Raw genomic sequence first — 23,146 nt, 5'->3', positions numbered from 1 at the left:
TTATAACAGGTGCACCAAACAATTGCCAGCGTAGAATGTAGAATTATACATTGTCACAGGCTTTACATATACAAATAAGAAGAAAACAAATGGGTGTGTGTGTGTGTCAATAAGAGATGGTCCTTTCCCTCTGAAGGGATGCAGAGGCTGAGATGGAGAAGCCTGTTGTTATGCTGCAGTAGGTGATGATGACTCATTGTTGCAGATGGAATTTTTTTTTCCTATTGAGAAAATAATAGGGGTTTCCATTAATGTGGAAAGAAATCTGGAGGCGTGTAAGTTTACCTATAGACCTTCAGCTATCGCACAACGAAATAAGTGCAAGACCATAGTAGGCTGCACATAGTAGCATATTAATTGGATCAAACAACCCCCTCTGTGCAGCAGTGGCACATGATGAACAAGTTTCTCTTCTTGAAGTTATACAGAAGCTGATAGCAAGTTATCTCCAATATTGTTAGTCTGCAGGCACGTTTAGCTCATTAATGCTTCTTGGATGATACCTCACTTGGCCAGCAGCATTTTGTTCTTTAGGTTATTGTTATTGAACCAACACGTACACTTTTGATTAGCTCTGATTCATGATTTCTCTTTCTGTTTTTAATTAGATGAAAATCTTGGACAGGTTATCTAATTAGATTACTAATTCTTCTATAAGTGCATGCATTTTCGGCAATCATATAATTCGTTGTTACCTAGCTTCCTTCTACTAGTGTGTGCAAGATTATTTCAGCATTTAATTCTTCAGAACCCTCTCTAGCATTATTTATATATGTGTGCTCATTTGCATGTCATTCCCCAGAATCCCTTGCTGCTGTGGAAACACTGTATGCTGGGTGATAATGTTGAATGGCAGGGTTGCAGACCTGCCTAAGACACGTGTGTGTGTGTGTGTGTGTGTGTGTATGTGTGTGTGTGTGTGTGTGTGTGTGTGTATTAGATTTTCTTAGATGATGGAAGGGAAGTAAACATAATTATGCCCCTTTACAAATCATTAGTAAGACCACACCTTGAATCTGGAGTACAATTTTGGGCACCAATCCTAAGAAAAGACATTATGGAACTAGAGAGAGTGCAGAGAAGAGCCACCAAATTAATAAAGGGGATGGACAATCTAACTTATGAGAGGCTAGCTAAATTAGATTTATTTACATTAGAAAAGAGGCGTATAAGAGGGGATATGCTAACTATAAACAAATATATTCAGGGACAATACAAGGAGCTTTCAAAAGAACTATTCATCCCACGGGCAGTACTAAGGACTCGGGGCCATCCCTTAAGGTTGGAGGGATGGAGATTTCACCAGTAACAAAGGAAAGGGTTCTTTACAGTAAGGGCAGTTAAAATGGGGAATTCATTACCCATGGAGACTGTGATGGCAGATACAATAGATTTGTTCAAAAAAAGGTTGGACATCTTTTTAGATATACTAAATAAGTATACATGGGAAGGATGTTGATCCAGGGATTAATCCGATTGGCAATTCTTGGAGTCAGGAAGGAATTAATTTGTCCCCTTATGAGATATCATTGGATGATGTGACTCTGGGGTTTTTTTGTTTGCCTTCCTCTGGATACTGTATATGATAAAATATCTGTTGTCTAAATTTAGCATAGGTTGAATTTGATGGACGGAAGTCTTTTTTCAACCTCGTCTACTATGTAACTATGTAACTATGTAACTATATCACATTAAAAAAAATTCCAGTGGGGTTAGTGCAAGAATAAAATAAATAAGACAGACAATTTATTGCTTTCTGTTTATCTGAGGAAGCCTCCCTTTAATCAATAAGTTATTAGAGTTTTGTGCCTGAACTATGTACTTTGTATTTTGTCTAAGAAAGTGGAGTTGGAAGGTGTTTGCATTTGTAAAAATAACATTCACTAGCTGATAAACCCGGCATTGCCCGTGATTGCTGTGGCGGGGGGCGTGGAGAGGCGGGGAAGGGCAGGGAGGGGGGCGAAGGGCAGGGAGGGGGGCGAAGGGGGTGAAGGGCAGGGAGGGGGGCGAGGGGGCAAAGGGCAGGGAGGGGGGCAAGGGGGCAAAGGGCAGGGAGAGAGGGGGCGAGGGGGCAAAGGGCAGGGAGAGAGGGGGCGAGGGGGCAAAGGGCAGGGAGAGAGGGGGCGAGGGGGCAAAGGGCAGGGAGAGAGGGGGCGAGGGGGCAAAGGGCAGGGAGAGAGGGGGCGAGGGGGCAAAGGGCAGGGAGAGAGGAGGCGAGGGGGCAAAGGGCAGGGAGAGAGGGGGCGAAGGGCAGGGAGAGAGGGGGCGAAGGGCAGGGAGAGAGGGGGCGAAGGGCAGGGAGGGTGGGGGCGAAGGGCAGGGAGGGTGGGGGCGAAGGGCAGGGAGGGTGGGGGCGAAGGGCAGGGAGGGTGGGGGCGAAGGGCAGGGAGGGTGGGGGCGAAGGGCAGGGAGGGTTTTAGGCGAAGGGCAGGGAGGGTTTTAGGCGAAGGGCAGGGAGAGAGGGGGCGAGGGGGCAAAGGGCAGGGAGAGAGGGGGCGAGGGGGCAAAGGGCAGGGAGAGAGGGGGCGAGGGGGCAAAGGGCAGGGAGAGAGGGGGCGAGGGGGCAAAGGGCAGGGAGAGAGGGGGCGAGGGGGCAAAGGGCAGGGAGAGAGGGGGCGAGGGGGCAAAGGGCAGGGAGAGAGGGGGCAAAGGGCAGGGAGAGAGGGGGCGAAGGGCAGGGAGGGTGGGGGCGAAGGGCAGGGAGGGTTTTAGGCGAAGGGCAGGGAGGGTGGGGGCGAAGGGCAGGGAGGGTGGGAGCGAAGGGCAGGGGCGAAGGGCAGGGAGGGTGGGGGTGGGGATGGGGGCGAAGGGCAGGGAGGGTGGGGATGGGGGCGAAGGGCAGGGAGGGTGGGGATGGGGGCGAAGAGCAAGGAGGGTGGGGATGGGGGCGAAGGGCAGGGCCGGAGGGGGCGAAGGGCAGGGCCGGAGGGGGTGAAGGGCAGGGCCGGAGGGGGTGAAGGGCAGGGCCGGAGGGGGTGAAGGGCATGAGCGGGGGGGGGGGTGAAGGGCATGGCCGGGGGGGGGTGAAGGGCATGGCCGGGGGGGGGGGGTGAAGGGCATGGCCGGGGGGGGAGGGGTGAAGGGCAGGTCCGGGAGGGGGTGAAGGGCAGGTCCGGGGGGGGGTGAAGGGCCGGGGGGGTGAAGGTCTGGCTGGGGGGGGAGGGGAGGGGTGAAGGGGAGGGGAGGGGTGAAGGGCCGGGCCGGGGGGGGGTGAAGGGCCGGGCCGGGTGAAGGGCCAGGCCGGGGGGGGGGGTGAAGCGCCGGGCCGGGTGAAGCCGGGGGGGTGAAGCCGGGCCGGGGGGGGGTGAAGGGCCGGGGGGGGGGTGAAAGATCCCTTCCCCTGCGGTTACTTACCTCGCACCGGGCCACGCTCCTCCTCGGGTTCCTCGGCGGGCTCCATTCCCCCCGGCGAGGCGGAGCTGAGACGCTCAGGTGAGGAGGTGCTGTGGGTAGCTGGCCCGTACAGCTCCCGACTGAGAGAGCCGGAGCAGCGCTCGCAGGGATGGTGAGCTGGAGGCGCGGCCTCTAGGCCTGAAGGTGAGAGCGGCGAGAGCGTGCTCTGGGGGGGGGGGAGCAGTCTGTGGGAGGGAGCACCGGGAGAGAGGGTTATGTTGAGGTCCCGCGGAGTGGTGATAGGGGGGGTTCCGTTGTTGCGGGCCAGCCGCCGGGAAGGGCGGGGGGTGGGGGGGTCAAGGCCGGGCAGCCGTTAAGGAGGGTGGAGTGTGTGTGTTAAGGGGGGGGTGTTGAGGAGGGTGGAGTGTGTGTGTGTGTGTGTGTGTGTGTGTGTGTGTGTGTGCGTTGAGGAGGGTGGAGAGTGTGTGTGTGTGTGTGTGTGTGTGTGGCCCGTCACTCCGCCTCAGGCCAATGAGAGGTGTGCGGGGGCGGGCGGCCCAAGGGACCAATGAGATTTCCCCTAGGGACACCGGACATCGAGACAGGCAGGCATGCATACAGTGCTTTCACTAATATAGTATAAGATTTAGGTTTGATTGAGAGCTCCTAGAGAGTACGGTTGTCTGGAGTTCTCATCAGAAATGTAGCTACTACAAGCAATATCCAAAACATTGTAAAAACAGCATGTTTTCCAAAGGGAATGGAAGAGCCGGAAGCAGCCTGAACACACAAAGATTGTATTGCAAAACTCAGACACATCTCTCTTTTTTTTTTCTTTTTCGCAATGCAGGGACATGGACCTTTACTGGGAAACATGACTGGGTGTAAATGATCGAAAACATGCTAAAATAGTAACTAACTAGAAATAAACAAGGGCAATGCCAATTGGATACAAAATATACAGTATATGGAGGACAAAAGGAATGTATTGGCTAAGATGTGCAGCTATTGTTACTATGGCAGCAAACTAAAAATAGGGGGGAAAAAAGAATAGATTAACTGCGGAATCACTAATTCTGCCGTGCGTTTAGACCATTTTGTGTACTCCCTCTTGGGAGAAAAATTAACCAATAGAAATAATATGTATAAGGGGGTGTCTGTTGACATGAGGGCATAAGGTATTTTGCACCAAAAAAAAAAGTGGGAAGCAGAGGGTCTCTGGTCATTTCCGCTCCAGGGACCCCTGGCTTCCCGAGATACTTACCTCCCTAGATGCTGCCGAGATCTTGTGCATGTTTAAACATCCCCCATCATGCTGGCCAAAAGAAAGCCGCTTCCTATTGGCTTGTGTTATGCTGGATCTTTAACCTGCCATATTGCTCGCCCAGCCGGGACTGCTTACCGGCATGACCTACGGAGGTAAGTATCCACATGTCATGTATGGATATCCAAAGCAATCATTGTTAAACCAGGCCGCAGTGGTGAGCGAACAATCTGCAGCCCTTTTGAGGCAAACCAGTGGCCTGCCATATTTATTACTTTTTGTATAGCAAATAAGAATACCACTGCAGCCCAGCTTTTCCCAATTATTTATTCGCATACAGTGCTTCCATTGCAGCTAGGGATTCTGGGTAATGACATGCAAATGAGCACTCCCATTGAGTCACTTTTTGCCTCTTGCCCAGTTTAACATGAACCCCTATAAGCTTATGCACCTGTTATAAAATCCTGGATTTTTTGGCCAACATAATGGCTGCTTCAGTCAGTGTAACTCAGCAGCTACAATGTATCCTTATATTACCAAGGTAACATTATCTATTGTTACAATTTACAGATCAAACTGCTGGGAACATTGGCAACAAATTATCACAAATCTTGCACTGCTTGGGAGGTGGGCTAAACTCGCTATAGAAAATCAAAGGATGCGTTAAAAACTCATTAAAAATGGTATTAAGAATTGAAAAATAATTCTAATAATACATTTAGTATTATTAGAACTGATTTATTTTAAAAATCCATATAAGATTTCACATCTTGCTGCTTTTACTTCCCGCCGAGCAGTCTGAAAAACAATTCACCATGAAATGTAGTGCTCGAAACTTTCCTACTGAATATATTATTGCAGAAGGGGTAATGAGAGGCTAGTTATTTAGAGCTAATTTAATTCAGACGTATAACAGGAAAACAGACTGAAAATGGAACATTAGTGCTTCTAAAAGGCTGGACACAACAATTAAAAACAAGGATTCCTGTAAGGCAAGAAATCATCTAAATGAATGATTACATGATTAAGATTTAAAGAGGCAATCCAAACAGTACTTTAAATAAATAAATATATGGACACTTTCATTACCTTTATTGAAAACAAATGACCTAAATGAATGATTGATTGGTTCTCCCATGATTGATCAGCAAAATCCTGCTTCCCAGGGTTCACTAAACAGCTGCCTTTCAGTTTCAATCAATCCTTCAGTCCGTGTAACTCAGCAGCTACAATGTATCCTTTTATTACCAAGATAACATTATCTATTGTTACAGTTTACAGCTCAAACTGTTGGTGATATTGGTAACAAATGATCACACACAGGAAAGTGTTACAAAAAAATCTTGCACTGCTGGGGATGTGTGCTAAAACCCGCTATAGAAATCAAAGGATGCTCATTATATTAAAACTCACTAAAAATGGCATTAACAAGTGAATTCAAAAATTGTTTTTTAGTAAGCATAATTTAATACTAAAGAAATGGTTTTTTTTTATTTTTTAACACAGGATATTGCATGGATTGCTCAATTGCAACAAAAAATTGCAAGAAATTGAACTATACCTTTGTAGACTATACAATACAGTTGTGGAAAAGCACATGATACAAAAAATGTCTGATTATTTTTCAACAATAATTTCTCTTTGTGAATACATATTTTATTTGTTAGTCATTTCTGACAAAAATGTTAACACACTGATAGAAAACTGCTGCAATGAAGTGGTAAGAAAGTAATAGAAGTAATTGCGCCCATCCTTACCAAAGTTGTATATCTGCATTTATTTTTGTGCTAACCATACCGGAGACCTTATCCCGTTCATTGTTTCACAGGTGTTCTCTTTCCCCCAATATCATAGCACAATATGAACAACAATTACTCCTCACCTCTGCTGGTGTTACCCCTGGCATTCGTATATCCAGTGTATAATCTGACGAGCCTGGAGACATTACTGGCCGTGTTGTTCCCAAGCAGTCATTGGAAAGAGATCTGGATGGTTCCTTATACCTTCAATAAAAAAAAATAATGAAAAATAAACATTTTAAGTTTCTTTTTTTTATTCCATCATGAACTCTGTTCTACATGCCTACAAGTCACAGTAATGAGCTCTATTTTGTAACTACAAATCAAGTAATTAAGACGAGTTCAATATCTTTTCTTCAGATATAAGTAGCAAACCGTACACATGCTGAGAAGACAACATTTAGAAAGTGAAGTACAGTATTAGTTAGTAAAAAGGACTAAAACTGGAAATTCTAAGTGCATAGACAATGAAGGCTGTGAGCTGTGACAGAGGTAGAGGCTGTGATATAAGTAGATAATAGGACAATATATAAAAGATAGCTGTATTTATTTATTTATTTATCTTATTACAAATAAATCATTAAACCATCTTGGTAACGGGATCCAGAAGAATAGGAATAGGTTTGATTAGGCTCCTAAACCTAGACTAGAGGCAATATGACAGCTGCAAACAGTTCACACTCATTGATACTTTTTGTAATACGCAGTGAAGTTTGCAGCAGTATCTTTCACTTTCCAGAATGCTGTAGAAGAAGCTTGGACAGCCAAACTGTTCATTTTCAGCATGGAGCTCAATGGAATTAGAAAGACGCACACCAATGTTAGATTTGGGATTCTATGATGCTTTCACATCTTATAATTGTCTTGACTAATCATTGTAGATGATTTAATGCCTTATTAAAGTAATTAGTTATGCCAACATAGACATGAGTTGACCCCTTCACATCAGTTTAAACCCATTTTGTGATTTAATGATGAACCTAAAAGGAGCATGAGTAAAGATCTTGCATCATAAAACATTTTAATATGAGCACATGACTAGAATATTATTTACATAAGCATAATAAATAAAACAGAGCTGTTCATGGAACATCAGGATCTATCACAGGATGTCTGTCATTTATGTTTGTTCAAACAATACCTGCTTTCTGCATCTAAAGTAATCTTCTCTAGCATTTCTACTCCGGTTTTCATTTCCTGCTCTGCCAGAACTTTTATTTATAGAATGATAAATTATATATATAATGACATGCAAATTACACAGTAATATTGCCATTTGCTATATATATATATATATATATATATATATATATATATATATATATATATATATATAATATAATATTTTTTTTTTTTAAGGGACAGAGAGAGGATTTGAAGTAAGCGTATGGTTGCTAGATCACGATGGACCAGTGAATCAGACAATTAAAGCAATTGCTTTATCTAAATAAACTGGTTTCTCAGTTTCTCAGGGGTACAGATATTTTCTATGCTAATATATGTAGAAATGGCATTAATAAATAAAACAATATTACAGAATTGCATTCTGCGCCAAATATGTTGGGAATTGAAATTCAATGGGTAAATATAAACTGGCAAGAAGTTTGCATTGTTGCATGAAATCTGTTGACATTAGGAACTCATGACCAACCAATTCTTAACTGGCATGCATTTGCTTAAATTTGTTGTAGATCATCTATACTCTCGATCTATTAATACACTGTACAAAATAGACATGAGTATAGTGGCTGTAAAAAATAATACTTCCTTAAATAACAAAGCTTTTCAGAAATAATACAGGCCTTTGGAAGAGAAAGATGCATACGAAATGGAATAATCAGAGAATATTGTAGTGAATAATATATGTGCGTATAAATATTTAATGTAATAATTATAGAGACTGATACATTTATGTTTTCCTAGCAATCACAGCTCATTTTTAAACACCATCAGAGGACAAATGTATTCATCTAAATGTGCGGATTTCATCATACAGAAGCACAGCAGTGAGCAGCAACTGATCATATACCCAACACGTTTATAATAATAAAAAAAATTATATATATATATATACACACATACACACACACATACACACATACACACACACATACTGTACACACACAAATTAAGAAAAAAATCAATATCACCAAAAAGACTTGAGGGCAAAACAATTACATCTGTGTCTCAAATAAAGTGGACTACTTAAAAAAAAAATCTATATCTATATCCACTCACATAAGCTTAAACTTTCCTCACCTCTTAAAGACAGATCTAGGGCTCCTGAAACAGTAACAGCTGTCTTGGAAAATAAGAAATAGTAGGATCAAGCTGCTAATGAGGCTGGCCATGTTCACCCTGCTGTTCCTTGCCTTATTACGGTGGCAAATAAAAGGCAGCGTTGTAATCCTGGCAATTAGGCTGCTGTATCAGCCCACTACTTCATTACTGCGAGCCCCACAGGCATCCTACAGCAGTTGACAGCCCATCCGTCTTCAGGAGGTGAAGCGATGGAAGGTGGACGATGCAACTCTGGGATCTAGGATTTGCTGGAAAGAAACATCCTCCTGATTGAACACAGTTTTTTCTTTAGGATAACGTTGTACTTCCGTGCGGGAAAGATGTTCCAGCACAGTGCAAGTTGAGATGCTTGACTTCCCCCCCCCCCCCCCCCGCAAGGGGCTTGCACCCTGGTGCTCTGCAACTACAAGTTACAGATCACTCACAATTACCCAGCATCATGCCAACACCCGTCTTCAGTGGGAACCTGTGAAAAGAGGCAGATAATGGATGACTAACACATTACAACATTAGTCCTCAGCAAATCCCTGTTGAGGGTTCTCAGTGCATTTGTTTTCTAAGCCCAACCCAATTGACAAACTCATATGCTCTAGTACAGTGATATAAAGCTTCCTCCTGTCACACACACGTCTGTTCTCTGGTTTGCATCCAATGTATTATTTGACTGTTTTAACATTACAGGTAAATATAAATCAAAGGAATTCTGCAATAGTGTCGTTTAGTTGAATTATCTGACACTACAGTGAACTTCTGCAATGCACTATTGCCACACAAAAGAACAATTACCCAAACTTTAGGACTGAAATTACCAATACGGTCACTAATGGCTGCACGTTTTCATTTCACAAAAGACTAGGATTGTCACATAATGAAGCCACCAAAAGAGGAAGTTGGTTCCGTGGTTCAGCATTAAAGCTACAATCACGGGTCATGAGAAGTCAGATGAAAACACACAAGTGACCAATGCCACATGTAAAACCACCAAAGCTTCCAAATCCATTTAAGCGAATTAAGATCTTGAGCAATCTGAGAAATTCCCTACTATGTCGTCATATTCTCTCCTCGCTGTCACTTTATACACAAACAATCCACCAATCCAAATGGGGATGGATCTCAAGCCATTGGATGAAACTACTACCATTATGTTGTGATGGCATCAGCAACCATGACACAAGAGGAACTGGGATATGTTAAAAGTGGGGGTCAGCAGCACAGAGATTAAGCCAGTTTAGAAAATACCTGTCAAGAACCGAGGAATCAGCCTACTTACAATACCCACCTACAACATGCCACAGGATCAAAATCATGTCAATCACATCAACATAGCAAAGCTAAACCACAGTTTTGGTACATTAGTCTTCTAACTAAATGAACACATTCACTACCAGAGAGGCAAGACACGCACACATTACCCCGCTGGCAGCGAAAGAGTCAACACAAGAAGTCCTTCCAATGCATTTGATTCCTTTTCCAGAACATTGCACACCAGTGAAAGTAAATACATATGTATGCACATCCATTATCAAAGTAAATCAAACCTTGAAGACAGAAGGATGAATTCAACCGATTAAAAGATCTTCCTGGCAGCTTGCTAGTGTCAACATGCTGCAAACCTACAGTCAGTGGCTGAACCGAGACTACAGAGCGCCAGCCAGTGTGACCACCAGAACTTTTACGCATCACACACACACCAGTAAAGAGCTTCGCTGCTCCTATGCAAAGCAACTCAGAGAGGCTAGGACCGAACCCTGACCCAGGAGCTGCCGGCACCCGCGCGCAACAGAGCCCAAAATGCACACCGCGCTGCTTCTGGAGTTACTTTGGGAGTGGGTGCTTTCAGGGGACGGGAACCACCGCTCCAGCCTCCGGATTGATCAGATTTTGTGCTCGCTGCGGGTCTACGTGCAGGCAGACAAGGAAACAGCGGGGAGAGGAGACTACAACTCCCAGCAACACTTGCGCGAGGGAAAAAAAAAAAAAGATTCAAAAATGTTAAAACTTTATTTTTAGGACAGTAAGATTTTAAGTGAATGAGATTTGTAGTGCTAGCTGGGAAATTAATATTACGTTTACCCCTTTACTGTAGGGTGCATGTATTTTCACATTTGCTGCAGCTCACAATGTAATGAAGCGTCCATGGACCAAATAAGTAACATTTTGGGGGTTCTAGACCAAGTGAGACTTAATGGAATTTATATTTTATTTGTATAAATAAATGGAGGTGTAGGAAGCCATTGATGATGGGAATAAAAGCTGGATGTAACTGAAACTTCATAGATAGACCCGCCAACATTTTTGTACATAAAAAATAAGTTCTATTGTAGTTCCTCTACTTGTACAGTACAGGCATACCCCGCATTAACGTACGCAATGGGACCGGAGCATGTATGTAAAGCGAAAATGTACTTAAAGTGAAGCACTACCTATTCCCACTTATCGATGCATGTACTGTACTGCAATCGTTATATACGTGCTTAACTGATGTAAATAACGCATCTGTAACAGGCTCTATAGTCTCCCTGCTTGCGCACAGCTTCGGTACAGGTAGGGAGCCGGTATTGCTGTTCAGGACGTGCTGACAGGCGCATGCGTGAGCTGCCGTTTGCCTATTGGGCGATATGTACTTACTCGCGAGTGTACTTAAAGTGAGTGTACTTAAAGTGGGGTATGCCTGTACTGTACTGTAGGGAGGCACTCCTAAGCAAGTCCTATGGAAGTCCCTTAACCTATGCAGCTTACCTTTTGGGTCAGTGGTGGGATTCATTTTTTTTTTAGCTACAGGCTCTCTCATCGGGGGGGGGTGTTTTGTGTTTTTTTTTTTTTTTTTTTTAACGTTTTATTCCGTTGAACAGGACTGCACGGGGGGAGGGGAGGGAAGAGACCAGAGCCCCCCTCACATCTCCCGCAAACCCTCAAATCTCCCCCAAACCCTTTCACATCTCTCACAGCCCCCCTCATATATCTCCCAGCCCCCCTCACATCTCTCCCAGCCCCCCTCACATCTCTCCCAGCCCCCTCATATATCTCCCAACCCCCTCACATCTCTCCCAGCCCCAATCACGTCTCCCCCAGCCCCCCTCACGGCTCTCCCAGGCCCCCCACACGGTTCTCCCAGCCCCCCTAACATCTTACGCTGCCCCCCCCACGTCTCTCCCAGCCTCCCTCACATCTCTCTCAGTCCTACTCCATGCCTACCTGGGAGGACACAGTCACGGGGAGGGCTCCCCCAGCTAAAAGAATTAGCTAGTACTGTAGTAGAATATCTTGAGTCAGAGCAGGAGAGAACTGCATGTGGTGAGGAGCGCTCTATAGCAGAAGACAGAAAGTTCCGGGTCAGACTGCTAGATGCTGCACCTCCCCTGCAGTCCTGCTCTGACTCTCACTCAAGTGATTCTATTACCGGATAATACATTAAGCCCGCTGCCGCATACCATCTCTCGCCGCTGCCTGTTAAGCACCGGTTCAGAAATCCTAAGAACAGGTTCGCATGAACCGGTGCAAACCGGCTGAATCCCACCACTGCTTTGGGTGCCCGAAGACGTAGTCACTACGCCATGGGATCTGGCACTCTGGGTTTCCCATGACGTAGTGGCTATGTCTTGACCAAAGAGTGCTTATTTTCCCAGCTTTGATCGTGTCCTGTGTTCTCATGGAGCTCAGGACGCGATCTGAAATATAGGGAAATGGAAGAGAACTCTTTTTCCGGACTGTAGTCCCTCTGGCACTCAAAGGATTAATAGGTAAACCTGGTCTTACATAACTCAAAAGTGTAGTGTACCTGCTAAATAGGTGCAATTGGAGGGTATGGAGTAGAATGATGTGTAATTATCTTAAATCTATGGTGTTGAATGGCTATATGTTTTATTATTACAAGATTGAATCTATTTTTATGAAACCACTAGCTGAGATACCCGGCGTTGCCCGGGATTTAATTTTCCGACTGGGTGGCTGGGAGGCGGTGGGTGCGAGGCAGTGACTGGGTGGGAGGGAGGCAGTGACTGGGTGGGAGGCGGTGAGTGGGTGGGAGGCGGTGGGTGGGAGGCGGTGAGTGGGTGGGAGGCGGTGGGTGGGAGGCGGTGAGTGGGTGGGTGGGAGGCGGTGGGTGGGATACGGTGAGTGGGTGGGACGAAGGCAGTGGGTGAGTGAGTGGGAGGCAGTGGGTGGGTGGCGATGGGAGTTAGGGAGTGGGTGGTCCGCGGGAGAAAAGCAGAGTGGGCGGGTGCGGCACTCCATTCCCGGCACTTGTCCCCCCCCCCCCCCCCCTTCACCTTGGTCCCGAAAATGTTCCCGGCGGCACGCGTGTCCGTTCAGCCACCTAACCCCGGTCAGTGGCGGTCGTGTTCGTGTTTGGCTGTATACTGAAGGTGTATAAATGCATTTAAAATGCTAGAAACAACACTGCAAGAAAAAACATTATCCCCATTCCTCCTACATGAAACCAAACTAGTATAAATCCATTATTTAAACATATAAGGACTTCATGATCTACATAAACCATAGTTATTCAACTCTATGCTGTTTGGCCAAGGAGTGCTGGGAAGGGTTTGCAAGCAAGCAAAAAAGGGGGGGGGGGAGGGGGGAAGGGAAGGAGGGGGGGAGGGTGGGGGGGGAGGGAGACCGGACAAACACAAAAGACAAAGCGAAGGATAACAGTAAATTCACAGTACACCCCCCCCCTCCTTCCCTTCCCCCCCCCCCCCCTTTTTTGCTTGCTTGCAAACCCTTCCCAGCACTCCTTGGCCAAACAGCATAGAGTTGAATAACTATGGTTTATGTAGATCATGAAGTCCTTATATGTTTAAATAATGGATTTATACTAGTTTGGTTTCATGTAGGAGGAATGGGGATAATGTTTTTTCTTGCAGTGTTGTTTCTAGCATTTTAAATGCATTTATACACCTTCAGTATGCAGCCAAACAGTCTTATCTTTATGTATGTTTATTATCTGACTATTCCCTGGGTTGGCATGTTATGTACCTAGAGATGTCCTAAGGGAACAATGCATATATGAGGATTTATTTGTAATGAGACTCCTGAAAAAACTGTTTAGTACTGAAGTGGTTAAAATCTTTTAATCCGCTTTCGCGGGCTTTTAGGCTATTTAAGAGGCTGTCACCACCTCTCCCCACTCCGAAACGAAGCCCTCTGTGTAGGGTGAAACGCATAGAGGGGGAGATGCTGGTGTAGCCCTGTGTGTGTTTAATAAAGTTGTGTGAAGATTACTCTGGGAGCTTTTTTCCGGACATGCGCAGTAGCGCCGTTTTCCTTCCAGTTTCCTGATACCCTTTGACGGCGGCACGCAGGAGCTAACGAGGAGAGTGGGCCCCAAACCGGAGGAAAGCAGGTGAAGTATCACACCCCTCTCCCTGCACCGGTTACTTCCGTGGCCTGGCATAACTCCCTCGCATGGCTCCAGTGTCTGAAGCATCTAGACCTGGTCAATTGCACTGATGCGCACGACAGACCTATTGGTACTTGGTGTGAGTCTCATAGCCTACGAAGCCCTGGCTGTGACGTCACCCAACCCCGCAGGCCAATGAGAGCGGGAGGCTGAGAGTGAGAGGCGTGGCAGACCCACAGACAAACCAGATTTCACTTTTATATATATATATATATATATATAGATTTGCTGCCAGAGAATTTGTAAAGTGGTCTTGGGCAAAAACCTACAACTACAGCCGCAGCCCCTTTTATTCTCCGATCTTTTTCAGGGATTTTTTCCGAATGCCACGCACTTCCCCGCGTTCATGCCGCATTCATGTTGCATTCATGCCGGAGTCACCCGCAGGTTGATGTGTTTATTGATGTTTTTATTGATAATGGTTCAGATTTAATTGGTTGCAATTCTTCGCGTATCCGCCAGATGGCAGATATTCATGAGTTGTAATGCGCATGCGCTTCAGTAATGTGTCGACTTGCAGGTGTTTGAAAAAAATACCACAGTGACAGTGGCCCATTGTAAATTGACCTTGGTACTGAAGAAGTTACAATAATGTATCAATTTAGGCTTTTCATATTAAAAAATACATGCGCAGTGTCTGGTATTGTTTTATTGTCCTGCGAGTCCCAACATAAGTGCGCCACAGCGGTCCGTGTTCCAAAAACCCGACATAACGTACGCTTATTTAATATGGGCCGCGATTAATGCAACAGATGATAAGATGGCAACAGTTGGTCAAATTTATCATTATTTTAGCGAAAACTATGACTTTTACAAATTTTCACCAGATGCTCATGTGTGGAAGCGTGCAATAAGGAAAAAGTTATGTATCGATCCGTGTTTTTTTCGTTTGATCCCGCACACGGTACGTTAAAAGAGGGTATTGGTGTGTAGCAAATGTATCTTTGATCATGGAGACTTCAAAAGGCGATAGGTCATGTTAAAACCAACTAAGAAACGTCAGTCGCAGGCAAGCAATGCGCCTGCACCAGCACTGGCTTCCAATAACGGTCCGACCGTCAGTGAAAACCTGGTGACCGGCAACCCTTGCTGTCTGTCCCCACCCGGATATCTGCAGCCTGAGCCGGATTTCTCGTACAGATTCCAGCAAGCTTGCATGTACCAAAGCGATTTCCAGCCTCATCAGCTGACTACAGGTGTAGTAGTCCTGTTGTCACCTGTCAACTACGTGTAGAATCAAGAATACGGGACTGGTAGTGGCTCGGCGCCAGCTGATTGGCAAAGTCTATGGTGAGTAATGTTGCCGTATTTTATTCTGTTTTTGAAATATCAACATCAATGCACAGTCAAGCGATTCTCCTGTAAGCAATATCATTGGCTGAGCAGCTTCTACAGTAGATACTGAACAATTGGTGCAAAGCTAGACGCATGCGCATTGGAACCTTCTTGAAACGCATATGCGTGTCATCACATCGACGGTAGGCATGTGAACAGGAGAACGTTCCCCGAGGAAATTATTGGTGGGACTGACTGTGGGAACTTCTTTAGGGGACTGACTGTCCCTTACAGTAAAACTTGTACTTTTGTTTTTCCTCAGATAAGAAAACTTTATCTTCACATGCGGAAAACGGCAAATGGAGGGATTTCGATGGATAATATCGCTTTGTGTAAAAAAAAACACGCACCGGAGTCATCAGTTTAGTGGCCGTTGTTATTGATTAGGATAGAATACTGTAACTGAGAGCTTCATAGAAAACCTGAAACAGTATGCTGTTGTTTTCAGACCATATACAATACTTTTTTATATATATACTGTATAATAAACCCGAAAAATAAAAAGTATGCATTTATTCTACATGTATTCCGGTACATATGTGTATTCTATACCCATACAGCATGTATTGGTTTAATACTCTTGTGATGTACTGAGCTTGCCTACAGTATACAGTACAGTGCAGTGTATTGTGCAGTGTACGGACTGCATTCTGCTACGAGACCACTGCTGAGCCTCATAATGGGGTGCCCCAATTTGATCAGAGGTTACCCGATTTGGAGGATACCTGACTCTTTGGCTCCTACGGAGCTGTTCTTCTGCAACTCCCTCGGGGGAGTAATAAACACAGTCCTGAGGCTCAGCCTCTTCCCTTGAGGGGAGAAATGTCTCTGAACAGTCTCTGTTAGGCACAAAGCACGGGCTCTGTGCATACAAAGGCTGGCCTGTTGGTGCCACCTTAGTAGGCATTGGCCTTTGTGGCCCTTTACCCGTAGCTCCTCCAGGAGATGCCCCTTCTGTGAAGTAGTCCCTTTGAGAGGGTACTTCCATAGGAACTTCAGGAGTTTCAGAGTGGGTCTCGTTATGGACAGTCTCTTGACCCAGCTCTGATAAGTCGGACTCACCGTTGAGCGGTGTGGCCAGTATCTCTGCGTCCTCATCTCCCACTTGTGGAATGGGGAGAAGATGATTACAGTGCCATACCTTTACCCGGCCTTCAGTGTCTTTGATGCGATATACCGGGAGGCCAGGCATCTGAGATTCTATTTCATATACCCCATGTCTCCATCGGTCAGCTAATTTGTGTTTTCCCGGGACTCACAGATTTCTAAGTAACACAGCGTCCCCAGGACGAAGTTCCCGATATTTGACCTTATGATCGTATCGCCTTTTATTTCCAGCATTCAGCTTAGCTGTAGACTTCTCAGCCTGTTGATAGGCCTGCTGTAAACTGTTTTTAAGTCTTTGCACGTATTTGAAATGGGTAGCATTGTGTATCCCATCCGTCGAAACTCTAAGACGTACGTCCACTGGCAGCCTCGCCTCTCGCCCAAACATGAGGAAGTATGGGGAGAATCCAGTTGACTCGTGTCTGGTGCAATTGTAGGCATGCACCAGGGCCTCCACGTTTCTACTCCATTCAGTTTTCTGAGCACTCTGTAGTGTTCCGAGCATGTCCAGTAAGGTTCGATTAAAGCGTTCGGACAGTGCATCTCCTTCGGGGTGATACGAGGTCATTCGTGACTTGGCGATGTTCAACATTTTGAGCAGTTCTCTGATCAAGGTGCTCTCGAAGTCCCGCCCTTGGTCGGAGTGAAGGCGGTTGGGAAGACCGTAGTGCACGAAGTACTTCTCCCATAATATTTTTGCCACTGTGATGGCTTTCTGATCTTCCGTGGGGAAGGCCGGGTGTAATGGTCCGTGATGACCAGCACGTTGCATATTCCCCGGCTATCGGGCTCAATGCACAGAAAGTCCATACACACAAGTCCATTGGGCCAGAACTCTTCAGATGGCCCATAGGGGCTGCTCTGGTGGGCAGGGTATTGCGCTGTATACACCTAGTACAACGGCGACAGTGGCGTTCAACGGCCTCTCACATCTTGGGCCAGAAAAAACGGTCTCTGACTAACCCAAAGGTCTTCTCTATTCCGAGATGTCCATGCTCATCATGTAGGGACTTCAACACCATGTATTGCAAGTTCTTAGGGAGGACTAGTTGTCGCCTATCCGGGTGGTTGTGGTATTGCACCACCCGATAGAGTAAGCAATTGTCTATTTTGAATTTGTCCACTTCCCGCATGAGCAAGGCCACCAAGTCATTGGGAGCACGCTTCAGAAAGGCTGGGTTCTTCTTTTCAACGGCTTGCCTAATGATACTGACGACAGGATCTCGTATTTGGTAGTCTACCAGATCTTTCCACCGTAGCACCTTGTCGTGCGTTATTTTCATCCCCTTTGGGTTGCAGTATGCGGCTGGGACAGCCTGCGACTGGCATCCCAATGAATCTGCCACTCGTAATTCTGAGAAGGCCGCTTGGTCGTTAACGATGGCGACAGTGCTACACATAGCTCGCACTCCGGGTCCTGGGAGTTCTTCCCATTCCTCGTCATCTTGAGTAGCAAGTAGCCCTGGCCTTCGGAAGAGGGCGTCAGCCCCGACATTCAATGGTCCCGGCTTATACTTCAGGGAGAAGCTGTAATTGTTCAGAGCGGCCAGCCATCGGTGTCCTGCTGCATCTAATTTGGCCGACGTATTGATGTATGTGAGGGGATTGTTATCCGTCCTTACCTCAAACGTTACCCCGTAAAGGTAATCGTGGAGCTTCTCGGTGATCACCCACTTGAGAGCCAGGAACTCCAACTTGTGGACGGGGTATCTCTGTTCACTGGGTGTCAGACGGCGACTGATATAGGTGACCGGCCGAAGGCCTTTGAGGTGCTTCTGGTGCAGGACGGCACCCAGTCCATTGAGACTGGCATCCACATGCAGAACGTATGGTTGTTCGGGATCAGCATATGCCAGCACCGGCGCCTCGGTCAGACATTTCTTCAATTTCAGGAAGGACTGTTCAAACTCCGACGTCCATTTATCACCAAACGGTTGGCGAGCCGATACGGCCTTCCTTCCGGTCTCTTCGGGGTATATCTTCAACAGGTTGTTCAGGGGGTTTGCTCTACTAGAGTACCCTTCCACGAAGCGACGATAATACCCACAGAACCCCAGGAAGGATCGTAGTTCTGTGACATTCTCTTAACGCGGCCAGTTCACGACCGCTTCTACTTTGGCTGGGTCGGTGGCAATCCCTTGAGTCGACACGATGTGTCCCACGTAGGTCACTGAAGTGTGACAAAACCGGCACTTGTCTAGGGACAATTTCAGCCCTTCCTTCCCAAGACGGTCGATTCCTTTAAGCAGCCTTTCTTCATGCTCCTCCAGAGTTCTTCCGAAGACAATGATGTCGTCCAGGTAGACGAGATACTCCCGAGAGCTCATGTCCCTGATAGTATTCTCCATCAGTCGTTGGAAGGTTGCAGGGGCCCCACATATACCTTGGGGCATACATGTAAATTGGTAAAACCCAAAGGGGCAGACGAAGGCTGTTTTCTCCTGATCATCTGCATTCATAGGTACCTGATAGTAGATCGAGCACGCTGAACCATTGGCTTCCATTCAGAGCATTCAGGATCTCTTCAATGCGAGGAAGGTTGTACTGATCCGGTATCGTACGATTGTTCAGAGTTCGATAGTCGACACACAGTCGTACGGACCCATTCTTTTTCCGCACCACCACTATGGGTGACGCGTAGGGCCCCCGAGACTCCGTCATAATCCCAGTGGTTTCCATGTCTTGAATGACGTTCCTCACATCGTCCACATCCCGCGGGGCGATGCGACGAGAGCGTTCCTGGAACGGGGTGGCATCACTCAGTCGAATGGTATGTTGGGCGCTGCGACTGCACCCCACATCCATCTCACTCGTGGAGAACACGTCGTCATTGATTCAACTGGGTTGTCAGCCGTTCTTTCCACTTGGTGGGCAGCGTCGACTCGCCGAAGTTGAAATCCAGATCGACTAACCGCTCATTCACGGCCGCCGCCTTCACCTGGGGCGTGGTTTCTACAGGGCTGACAGGATATATGCAACCCAACTTCTGGTCGACATCAAATTCCATCGGAAAGGGGGAGAGATTCTGCACATACACATGGGTTCGTAGAGGGATCTTAGTCGTCCACTCCCTCACTTCGAGTAGTACCCTATACCCTCTCCGAGTTTCTTCCTCAGGGGTACTTTCCAGAGAGAAAAGCTGATCGCTCCCATCTCGTTCGGGATAACAGCACCAGACGGCCATCCGTTGCACTCCCCCTGGTAATATGATCGTCAGTCCGCGTTGACGATTGTAGAGGTCCCCGTGACTCTCCAGGGCATATACCCGATAGCACTCTTCTTGTAGGAAGGGAGCTAGTGGCCACTCGTTAGTCTCTTTCAGATATGCTCGGATTACCGCTTGCACTATATCAGTGTTGGTTCCCAAGATGATTGGATACTTGCACTGATCTTGGGGCTCCGGGCATACCATGGCCGCTACATGCATGGGGTGTGTATTGCCGGTGTTCAGTTGAAGTATTTGCAGTTGCACCCTTGCAATCCCATCGATGGGGTAGTCTTCATTACTTAACCCCCTAACCTTCATATGTTCGGCCGAACTTAGGGGACAGTGTCTAAGGTGCTGGTCATAGAACTTGCGATATATAATGGTCACTTGTGATCTCATGTCCACTAGGGCCGATGCATAGATCCCTTCCACTACCACCCGCATGATGGCCGCGGGGCCTACTTGACTGTAAGCTTCCCTTGGGGATACGGCATCACCGGAGCCGGCGTCAGGCGGGCCCTCTGGGGTTCTAGGAGGGGGTTCGGAATCAGACTCGGCCGTTTGTACTCGGCATACCATTGACCGGGCTGGGTTTCTTCTATCGGGAGGTTTTTCCTCTGGAGGGTCCTCCCTTTCCGGACAATTGTTGGAGAAGTGGCCCTTCTTCCCGCAGGTATAGCAAACTACATCGCGACGTTCCGGGCGAACCTTGTACGTGGAAGAAGACCTCTCGGCAGCATGGCCTTCCCTGGCAGGCGACTGGTGAGTCACTTCCTCCTTCAGGGTGGAAGATTTCTTACCCGTTGGTTCAGCGGGAACTGCGGAGTCACCCTTGATGGAAGCTTTGGTCTTTTTGGATTCATGGAAATGTCGCTGCACTTCATGTTCTCTGATGTACTCCATTAAGTCCACGTATTTAGGGGGTACTACAGCGATCGGTGCGGCCCACATCATTATAGCTATGTTGTGATCAGGCAACAACCCCTTGAGTAGCTGTTTGAGTCGGTATCGGTCCGCTTCGGCGGCGGAAATTATATTTTTGTTCAGGAGGGTCCCCAGTGACAGCTGTAGATCGCAAACGAAAGCAGATAAATCCTGTCCTTCTTTTTGGCGAAGAGCTTTGAACTGAGCCATTGGCTCATCCTCGTCATCTTTTCGGGTAAAGGACTGAACTAGCATTTCTACTAGTTCCTGTGCAGTAACTTCTCCTTCCACGTCTCGGTGCGTCCGTACCAGCCGGGCGGCTGGGCCTCGGAGGCACTCGACCAGCCTCTGTCTTTCGCTGGCTTCGGAGCACGACCACTCCGCTATTGCTTGAAGCGTATGGTCCCTCCATGCCTCAATCCCTTCTTCTCCCGCCGGCATCGGCAAAATCCCAGAAAAGGCCTTGAGTTTCCGGTAGTTCTGTGCTTGGGCCGAAATGGTTACAGCTTCTACTAGTTGGGAGGCTATCGTGTTCACGGAAATATCTCCACTAAGGGTCTGACTACTGGTCCCAGTTCCTACGCTAGGCATGGTTGGGGGCCTGCCAGGCCGTCTATCAGGGGTAGGTGATGTGGGTGGGCTCCTCGTCCAGCTGGCGACACCTCCTAACCCGCTCGGGGTGAAAGAGACCTTAGGGGGGTCTACCCTGTGAGGCGTACTGGTCACTCGCTGGCTTGTGTGTGGTCCAGTACTGGTGGACGCTTCTTCGGAAGCCTGGGTGTCAGGATAGATCATGAGGCAGTCCTCTGCGGCGGCCTCGGGTAGGTTTAATACCTGGGGAACAGTCTCTAAGCATATGTCACGCATGGTGATCAGGAGATAAGTAACCCCCCGGCCTCCAGCATCCAGTTTATAGTCTACCACACGGGCGGTGGTTAACCCCGTGTAATTTCTTACTTGTGTGCACACTGTGGATAAGTCCGTATCATTTGCTACTCCCGTCACTGCAAGCGCGCGTCTTGGGGATACTTGATGCGCTAAGGCCCAAGCATGGATGTCCTGCTTTGACGGCACGGACATGATGGCGGTTTAAATCGGACAATTTGATACAAGTAAATAGGGCACCCCAGTGAAATCTCAGCAGCGCCTCCAAATGTAACGGATATTCCACCCCACCCAATCGCAGATATAGTGTGGGTGCGGGGAACTCAGTGTTACCAGGTGTGGTGCATTACCTGTTGGCTCACATGAGGGCTTAGCTTCCGCCACGGGGAACCTGGGGCAATTATATTAAGAGTAACCCTGTACACGGTGCAGAGCCTCCACCTGCGATGGTTCCCAGCAGAGCAGGAATGGTTCCTCGCAGGACACATATAAATAACCAGCACAACGTATGTAACCAATCAATGACTTTACTTGCGAGCATAAGAACGTACGTGCTTGTAACATCAACAGGTGTCCCTCCCTAGAGGAGACACTAACTACTGCGTCTCGCAGGATGCTAACACTCTTGCGCCACGGCGGACGCCAACACTCCACGCACTACGGCGGACGCCAACACTTCACGTGCCATGGCGGACGCCAACACTTACCCAAATGATCCCACCCCGTGTCCAGTAACCCCACACAATGTCCCGCACAACCAAGTCATATAAATGTGTGTGTGACTGCGCAGCCACTATGTCTGGTAATAGGATTTGTTGGTGCACTTGATGTTACAGATTACCTGCCGAGCACTCCAGTGCTCGGGCCTGCAACGGGCTTCGCAAAGGATCAGACGAGCTCCTACACGATATCCTGGATACTCCTGCGTGGTGATCCGTCGGGGCCAATCCCACCCTGAAGATAGTCCAGCTCTCTTTAGTGACAGAGACTTGAACCCAAGTCTCTCAGCAGGAAACGCAGCATCCGCTGTGTCCCTAACTAACAAATAGCTAATGGGGCAGGGTCCCTAACCTAGGGCCTGTCCCTAACCTAGGGCCTGTCCCTATAAAACTCAGCTACTGTGACTCAGGGCTATCTGGGGCCTAGGGGACTGCTGGCCTAGTGCAGGGAGTCACTGACTCCTGCACCCTACCTCCTTCCCTTAGCTGCTCCGGTCACCAACTGCCAAAGGGCCTGCAAGCCCGCGAAAATTTATCAATCTCCTTGCAGGGAGATGCTGTAGCCCTATTGGCTCACTGGGGTCATGTGGCTCTGCCCCTGTGCACCCTGGGGGTGGACTGCTCTTCCCTGTGCATGCGCGACCTCTCTGTGTCCTGCCACGCTATACAGCTCCTGCGCATGCGCAATAGTGCTAATAATGGCGGCGCCCTGCTCCGCGAGCCGCCGGGACCCTCGCGACGCGATCACGGCCCGATCGCTTCCCCGGCAACCGTCCCGCTCGCGTCCCCGGCAACCGGCCCGCTCGCGTCCCTGGCAACCCGGCCACATCAACGGGGAGACGCGCTGTACTCGCGCCCGCCCCCGCACCG

Source organism: Ascaphus truei, chromosome 1 (assembly GCF_040206685.1).
Source record: "Ascaphus truei isolate aAscTru1 chromosome 1, aAscTru1.hap1, whole genome shotgun sequence".
NCBI classification, from domain to species: Eukaryota; Metazoa; Chordata; class Amphibia; order Anura; family Ascaphidae; genus Ascaphus; species Ascaphus truei.
The sequence above is the reverse complement of the archived record's forward strand: the minus strand, read 5'-3'. Positions refer to the sequence as shown.